Genomic DNA, 8,283 nt, shown 5'->3' with positions numbered 1-8,283 from the left:
GCCAATTTATGACATTTGATCACAAAACCCATTGACACACCAAATCTATCTAGTATCATATTTAATGGATCTGAGCATACTAATGAGCTTCCGCCGTATTAAGGGTTCTCTCTCGATGCACTAGATTAAATTATGGAAGATAGTTTTCATGCCTACCACCCATCTGTCAATGTCTAACGCATGGGACCGTATATGGTATATACACATTCATATCTTCCTCCTCTCGATCTATGTTCACTGCTTAAATGACAAATACAAATTCTATTGTTACACCTGATGTTTAGACATAGATGTTTTTTTATGAGTAAAGAGCTATTTAGACAAAGTTCTACTCACATATGCTAGTGAGAAATGTCAATGACGCTGATCATAAAATGCTGAAAAAAGACATCACGTGGAATCTCTAGGAACAAGAAGAATATTATGCTTAGCTATTTTGGTGCTATTGGATCACATTGTCTCATAGGAAAGACATACTATGATGAAAAAGTATCGCCCATCAAAATATTTGCAAAATTATCTCAAGTATCCGGTTCATATATGAGGGTAGATTCTCGTACACTAAAAACCAAACGGTCTCTACAAATTTAAGATGCCTATATATGATATCACATGAGGTGTCAATGGAATGACACAAATTATGTTAGTGTTTTGTTTCACCAAGCAACGTGGTGTTTGGTACCTTGGGTACATATTTTTTGATGATTAATGAAATAATGTGTTAATTCCACCAGAGTCCTTTCAAAATAGGCAATTAAAAGATCACTAATGCACCAAAATCTTGCTTGATCATGTATATATAATATTTAATGGATTTTGATGTGTTAATTAACTTCCACAACGTGTCACATCTTTTCCTTTTGCTCTCGTCACCATAGCCGAACCATCCATCTTAGTCCAAGGCATGTATTCATATCACCATATCTTCGTTGCTTATCAATGACAAACTAAATATAATATTTAGTAAAACATCGATATTATTTTGCTATAATCAAGGCTAAATCATGATTCTTTTGTGTGGTCCTACCACTTTACGATCACAATATATTGGAAATATTTTAGATGTTTAGTCCGTAGTATCTTTTGTTCGATGTTAACTAATTGTGATGATTCTACGATTTTCAATTTTATTAGAAGGCATGGATCATATTTGGGATCTAAGATTGTGAAAACCCTGGAGATTTCCAATGTCAGTCACTAGTCCAAGATCTACAATATCACAAAAGGTGTTAATTTACATTTGAACATAAATGGATCGTATCGGATGTTCTTTTGTCAAACAAGGCTGCCAATTTATGATAGGTGATCACAAAACCCATTGACACACCAAATCTCCCTAGTATCATATTTAATGGATCTGAGCATACTAATGAGCTTTCGCTGTATTAAGGGTTCTGATGCACTAGATTTGTTATGGAAGATTGTTTTCATGCCTACCACTCATCGGTCAATGTCTAACACATTGGACCGTATAAGGTATCTACGCGTTCATATCTTCCTCCTCTCGATCTATGTTCGATGCTTAAATGGTAAATATAAAATCTATTATTTTGCAACAGATGTTTAGACAAAGAGGTTTTTATGAGTAATGATTTATTTAGACAAAGTGCTACTCACATATGCTAGTTGGAAGTGTCAATGACGATGATCATAAAATGCTGAAAAAAGACATCACTTGGAATCTCTAGGAAAAAGAAAAATATTATGCTTAGCTCTTTTGGTGCTACTATTGCATCACATTGTCTCATAGGAAAGCCATAATATGATGAAAAAGTATCGCCCATAAAAATATTTGCAACATTATCTCATGTATCCGGTTCATATGCGAGGATAGGTTGTCGTACACTAAAAACCTGAAGGTCTCTACAAATTCAAGATCCCTATAGACGGTACCACATGAGGTGTCGAGGGAATGACACATTATGTTTGTGTTTTGTTCCACCAAGCAACGTGATGTTCGGTACCTTGGATACATATTTGTTGAAGATTAATAAAATAATGAGTTAACTCCACCAAACTCCTTTCAAAATAGGCAATCAAAAGATCACCAAGGCACCAAAATCTTGCTCGATCATGTATATATAATATTTAATGGCTTTTGATGTGTTAATGAACTTCCACAACGTGTCACATCTTGTCCTTTGGCTCTCATCACCATAGCCGAACCATCCATCTTAGTCCAAGGCATGTATTCATATCACCTTATCTTCGTTGCTTATCGATGACAAATTAAATATAGTATTTAGTAAAACATCGTTATTCTTTTGCTATCTCCAAGGCTAAATCGTGATTCTTTTGTGTGGTCCTGCCACTTTACGATCACAATATATTGGAAATATTTTACAAGTTTAGTCCGTAGTATCTTTTATTCGATGTTAACTAATTGTTATGATTCTACGATTTGCAATTTTACTACAAGGCATCGATTTTATTTGGGATCTAAGATTGTGAAAACCCTGGAGATTTCCAATGTCAGTCATTAGTCCAAAATCTACAATCTCACAAAAGGTGTTAATTTACATCCGAACATAAATGAATTGCATGGGATGATTCTTTCGTCAAAACAAGGCTGCCAATTTATAACAGGTGATCACAAAACCCATTGACACACCAAATCTCCCTAGTATCATATTTAATGGATCTGAACATACTAACGAGCTTCCGCCGTATTAAGGGTTCTGTCTCGATGCACTAGATTTGTTATGGAAGATTGTTTTCATGCCTGCCACCCATCGGTCAATGTCTAACGCATGGGACCGTATATGGTATCTACGCGTTCATATCTTCCTCCTCTCGATCTATGTTCAATGCTTAAATGATAAATATAAAATCTATTATTTTACAATTGATGTTTAGACATAGAGGTTTTCTACGAGTAATGATTCATTTAGACAAACTGGTACTCCCATATGCTAGTTGGAAGTGTTAATGACGATGATCATAAAATGCTGAAAAAATACATCACTTGGAATTTCTTAGAACAAGAAGAATATTTTGCTTAGCTCTTTTGATAATGTTGGATCACATTGTCTCATAAGAAATCCATAATATGATAGCAAAGTATCTCCTATCAAAATCTTTGCAAAATCACCTCAAGTATTCGGTTCATATGTGAGGGTAGGTTATCGTACATTAAAACCCTAACTGTCTCTTCAAATTCGAGATGGCTCTAGACGGTACCGCATGAGGTGTCGAGGGAATGACACAAATTATGTTAGTGTCTTGTACCACCGAGTACGGAGGTGTTTGGTACCTTAGATACAGGTTTGTTGATGATTAATAATATAACGAGTTAATTTCACTAGACTCCTTGCAAAATAGGCAATCAAAAGATCACTATTGCACCGAAATCTTGCTCGATCTTGTATATATAATATTTAATGGTTTTTGAGGTGTTAATGAACTTCCACAATGTGTCACATTTTTTCCTTTCTCTCGCCTCGCCGCAGCCGAACCATCCTCTTAGTCCAAGGCATGTGTTCATATCACCCCTATCTTTGTTGCTTATCAATGACAAATCAAATATAATGTTTGGTAAAACACCAGTATTTTTTTTTGCTATCTCCAAGGCTGAGTCGTGACTCCTTTGTGTGATCCTGCCACTCACAATCTAAATATACTGGAAATGTTATACAATTGTAGTCGGTAGAATCTTTTTATTTTTATTTTTTGTAGTTATGATTCTACGATTCACAGTTTTACTACAAGGCTTGGGTCTTATTCGGGATCCATGATTGTGACAAACCTTGTAGATGTCATTGTGGATCATTAATCTGATGCATAGCGTCAGTTAACTGTCAGGTAATGACATAAAACATACTCCGTCCATTTTTTACAAGAATTTATCATTTTGAGAATATAATGCTAGGGGCTAGTGCACAATATGTGTTCTTCCCAGAATGCTTTTTAGCAAAGTGTACGCGTGCAGAGACCGGAGGACGGACCTTCTATTTTAGAAATACATAGGGTCCTCGATGCAAAAGGTTGCTCGAGAGCCTAGCCGGGGCAGCAGTGTTAAAGCCATAAAGGCGCAAGCTCTGTAACGCCGCCGTTGTGTGCTTGGCTCCGATCGGCTGCCGCTTCGCCTCTCTCCACTCCCTCCCCACCGCGCCGTTCTTTAATGGGGGCAGCCCAACAACAAACACTCTGACACAAGGAGAACACCACCCAGTCACCAGACCAACTCCCTTCTCCTGCCTCTCTCCCCTCCTATACCGCTGCTTCCCTCCCGGGGAGGCCAAGAACACCCGGCCACCACCAAACCCACCGCCGCCCGTGTCGCCATGGCGCAACAACCTGGTGAGTCCATCTGGTTTTCTGCAGTTCACGGCCGGCCGGGTTCACTCGCTCATGGTCTGTTCTTGTCGTTGTTGGCAGGACGAGGACGGGACCCGGAGCTGTTCCCGGAGCTGTGGCGCGCCTGCGCCGGGCCGCTCGTGGAGGTGCCGCAGCGGGACGAGAGGGTCTTCTACTTCCTCCAGGGACATCTAGAGCAGGTACGTTGCGTGCTCCGGCACCGGAATTCTCCTTCGTTTCTTATCTGCGCGCGTCTTCCTCTCTTCTGTTGCATCCATTTTCCGTCGCGAATCATGACGGTTTTGCGCGTGCAGCTGCAAGAGCCGACGGACCCCGCGCTGCTGGCGGAGCAGATCAAGATGTTCCAGGTGCCCTACAAGATCCTCTGCAAGGTCGTCAACGTCGAGCTCAAGGTACGTACGTGACCGCGGCTCGCTCCGGCGCCGGCGTGTTTTCTCCTCTCCACGCTCCCCTTCTGGAATTGGCGTGAGCTCGTCGTCGTAACTCTTCCTCTCTTGTTTTGTTCACGGCGGCGCAGGCTGAGACGGATACGGACGAGGTGTTCGCGCAGATCACCCTGCAGCCGGACCCTGACGTAAGTGTTTCTCGCCACCCCACACCCACGGGTTTCTTCTCTGTCTTTTTCTTTTTTTCTTTTTTGCTCTTCTGGTGTTTTGAAATGTCTTGTGCGAGGCCGTAATTGTTGGCAACTTCCTGTGCTGCCTGAATTTTGGTTTCTGAATTTCAGGTGTCGCATAATTCGACTTTTTCTATCACCTGTTCTTTTTACTGACAGGAGCTAATTCAGTTAGCATTACTCAAATTCAGATAGTGCCCCCCATGTGGATTCGTGATCAACTTTCTGTTGTTTGCAGCAAGAGAATCTGCCCACATTACCCGACCCACCTCTGCCGGAGATGCCGAGGCCTGTGGTGCACTCCTTCTGCAAGATCCTGACGCCGTCTGACACCAGCACCCATGGCGGCTTCTCCGTGCTCAGGCGCCACGCCAACGAGTGTCTCCCGCCTCTGGTGAGCCCAATTCCCATGTCCTTCCTTGATTATGAATAATTGCATATGGTACTGCAAAAGTTAAATTCCTCCCTGTTTTTCTGTCGATCAGGACATGTCGATGCCGACACCGACTCAAGAGCTCATCTCAAAGGACCTTCATGGATCTGAGTGGAGGTTTAAGCACATCTACAGAGGTATGCAAATCAGTGTTTTGTTTTTCAGTTACTACTGAATTCTTCAGTGGTCATCTGAACACAGAGATCAGGACCATAATTGCACTTGCTTTGCGTGCCTTCTGCTCTGAACTCATGCAATTTCTTGGTTGTCTAGGCCAACCCCGTAGGCACCTTCTGACTACTGGATGGAGCACATTCGTCACATCAAAGAAGCTGGTCGCCGGCGATGCGTTTGTCTACCTAAGGTTGGATATAATCTGAACTAATTCTGTTCAACCAGTCATGCGTAACAGACAGGTTTGATCAGATGTTTCATATATAGGGAGTATGGATCACAACAAAGACACTTTGTTTTCCTTTCGCAGGAGTGATACTGGAGAGCAGCGTGTCGGAGTGAGGCGCCTCGTGCAGAAGCAGAGCACGATGCCGGCATCCGTTATATCAAGCCAAAGCATGCATCTTGGGGTACTTGCAAGCGCATCGCATGCTATCAAGACTAACTCCATCTTCTTGGTGTACTATAGGCCAAGGTTGGACCTTTTCTACTTCCTATTGTTTCATACAACTGTGCTTGTTCTCTGCTAATGGAAGTTGTCTTATTTATTTATTTATCCAGGTTAAGCCAAAGCCAGTACATTGTCAGTGTGAACAAGTACCTTGAAGCTACTAAGGTTGGATTTAGTGTGGGGAAGAGGTTTACGATGAACTTCGAAGGTGAAGATGTCCCTGTGAAGAAGTAAGGATTCAACATGTGGTCTCTCATATGCTGTATTCCCCTCTCAGTCTGCTGGTCATCTTCTGCCATTCATCTCAGATTCACATTGTTCCATTTCTTTTAAACCTGCAGGTTTTCTGGGACTATAATTGATAATGGGGATCTTTCTCCACAATGGTCAGGTTCCGAATGGAAGTCACTGGAGGTACGATCAATCCATTTTGTTTTCTCTTCTCTTCCCTGTATTTTCCTTTCAGAAAATGATTCTGATTTTATCATGGTTCAGGTCCAATGGGATGAAACCACAAACTGCAATGGCCCTGAGAGAGTTTCTCCTTGGGAAATTGAACCATCTGATGTCTCTGCACCTACCATCAATGTACCACTGCAATCATCTGCCAAAAACAAGAGGCCTAGGGAGACAACTGAAAATTTGGATCTTCCATCACAGGGTATGAAGTTGCAAACTTCTCATTGCTTGCGTTATCGACAGATAGTGGAATTATTCATTTCAAGATGTTCTTAATCCTTTTGTTTGGCTTAATTTGCAGAACCTGCTAGAGAGTTTTGGCTGTCTGGAATGCCACAGCAGCAGCATGAGAGAACATTTGTTGGTTCCAGTGATCCCAGTTGTATCTCTGGACATCAAGTTGTTTGGCCAGGCGCAGGTTATGGTGCTATGAGCAGCAGTTCTGTTTGCCAGAATCCATCAGCATATGACGGTTGGCTGAAGGAATTCAACCCATCAAGCAAAGGGCTCTCCCCTACATTGTCAGAGATTTCTCATAAGCTGTTTCAGGTTACCAGCAATGAAACCAGAGTTGCTCCTTGGCCAGCAATTTCTGCTTTCCAGGCTGTGGAACCTGCTCCTAAGCTACCCTGCAACACTGTGTATGGTCACCTAGCTGAAGAGGCTGCTACACCAAATGTGCCCACAGTTACTGAAAAAAGCAAGGAACCTGGCGTGTTTCGTCTGTTTGGTGTGAATTTGATGAAACATACCAAGGGCGCTGCTACTCCTGACATTGCAAGTGCCGGCGCAGGGGAAACTTCAGCCAAAGTTGCTGGTTCTTATGAAGAGTCCGGCCTGTCAGCATTCTCAAAAGTACCTAAAGTTGTGAACGAGAGCCCCCGGGAAATCCAAAGCAGTCATAGCTACATTGCAAGAAATCGTGTGAAGGTACAACGTTTTTTCATCTCTTTTCAATCCCTCGGCCTTGCTTATTAACTGTCGTCTAACGTTATGTTTGGTCTGCGCTAGGTTCAAATGCATGGGAATGCTTTGGGTAGAGCTGTGGATCTAGCAAATCTGAATGGTTATGAGAAACTGACTCGTGAGCTGGAACAGATGTTCGACATAAAGGACCTGAAACAGAACTTCAAAGTGGCTTTCACCGACGATGAAGGCGACACTATGGAAGTCGGAGATGATCCTTGGATGTAAGTTGCTTGCATATATTCTCTTCAGAAAAAGAAAAACTAATTGATTGCTGACTGTTCATCTATCTGAAAAATGAGTTATGGCTGACATGCATTCTTTTGATACCTGCAGAGAGTTCTGCCAAATGGTCAAAAAGATAGTGATCTATCCTATTGGTGATGAGAGGATCCTCGAGCCTCGTCAGACGCCGACCTCTGCTGCTGCTGCTCCAGAACCGGATCCCAAGACTGAACTTTAGAAGGCGGGGGAGTAGGACTGGAAGGCGGATATTTGGAGCCTCTCACAGATGAATCATTCGTTGCAGATGGTGGTATATTGCAGCAGCAAATTTGTTGCTGGCCTCAGTTACTTTCTTCGCAACACTCTGAAGGAAGATCGACTGATGTAACATAGGTTTCCAGAAACAAAAGTGTTATAGTGTCTCTTTAGTTGGCTGTCAAAAAACAAAGGTTGGCAGGGTCTAGACTGCTTAATTTAGTCGAAAAAAGTTTAATAATCGGGTGGTATACCATGACTGTTGGTGTGTACATATTATATGTGATGATAATATCATATGACATTAGCCTATACCATGTGTTAGCTTGCTGTTATGTTCGTCTGAATTTGGGGTTTTTTCTGTGGGGATTGGGTTTGTTTTCTGCT

The 8,283-nt window shown here is 42.0% G+C and overlaps 1 pseudogene; it reads left to right on the top strand.

Annotated features, from left to right (window-relative positions):
* The window catches only part of LOC124663875, a 21,328-nt pseudogene extending 13,449 nt beyond the window's left edge, over nucleotides 1-7,879 (top strand).
* The last annotated feature ends 404 nt before the right edge of the window (nucleotides 7,880-8,283 follow it).

This window comes from Lolium rigidum, chromosome 6, assembly GCF_022539505.1.
Source record: "Lolium rigidum isolate FL_2022 chromosome 6, APGP_CSIRO_Lrig_0.1, whole genome shotgun sequence".
NCBI classification, from domain to species: Eukaryota; Viridiplantae; Streptophyta; class Magnoliopsida; order Poales; family Poaceae; genus Lolium; species Lolium rigidum.
The sequence above is the reverse complement of the archived record's forward strand: the minus strand, read 5'-3'. Positions and strand labels throughout refer to the sequence as shown.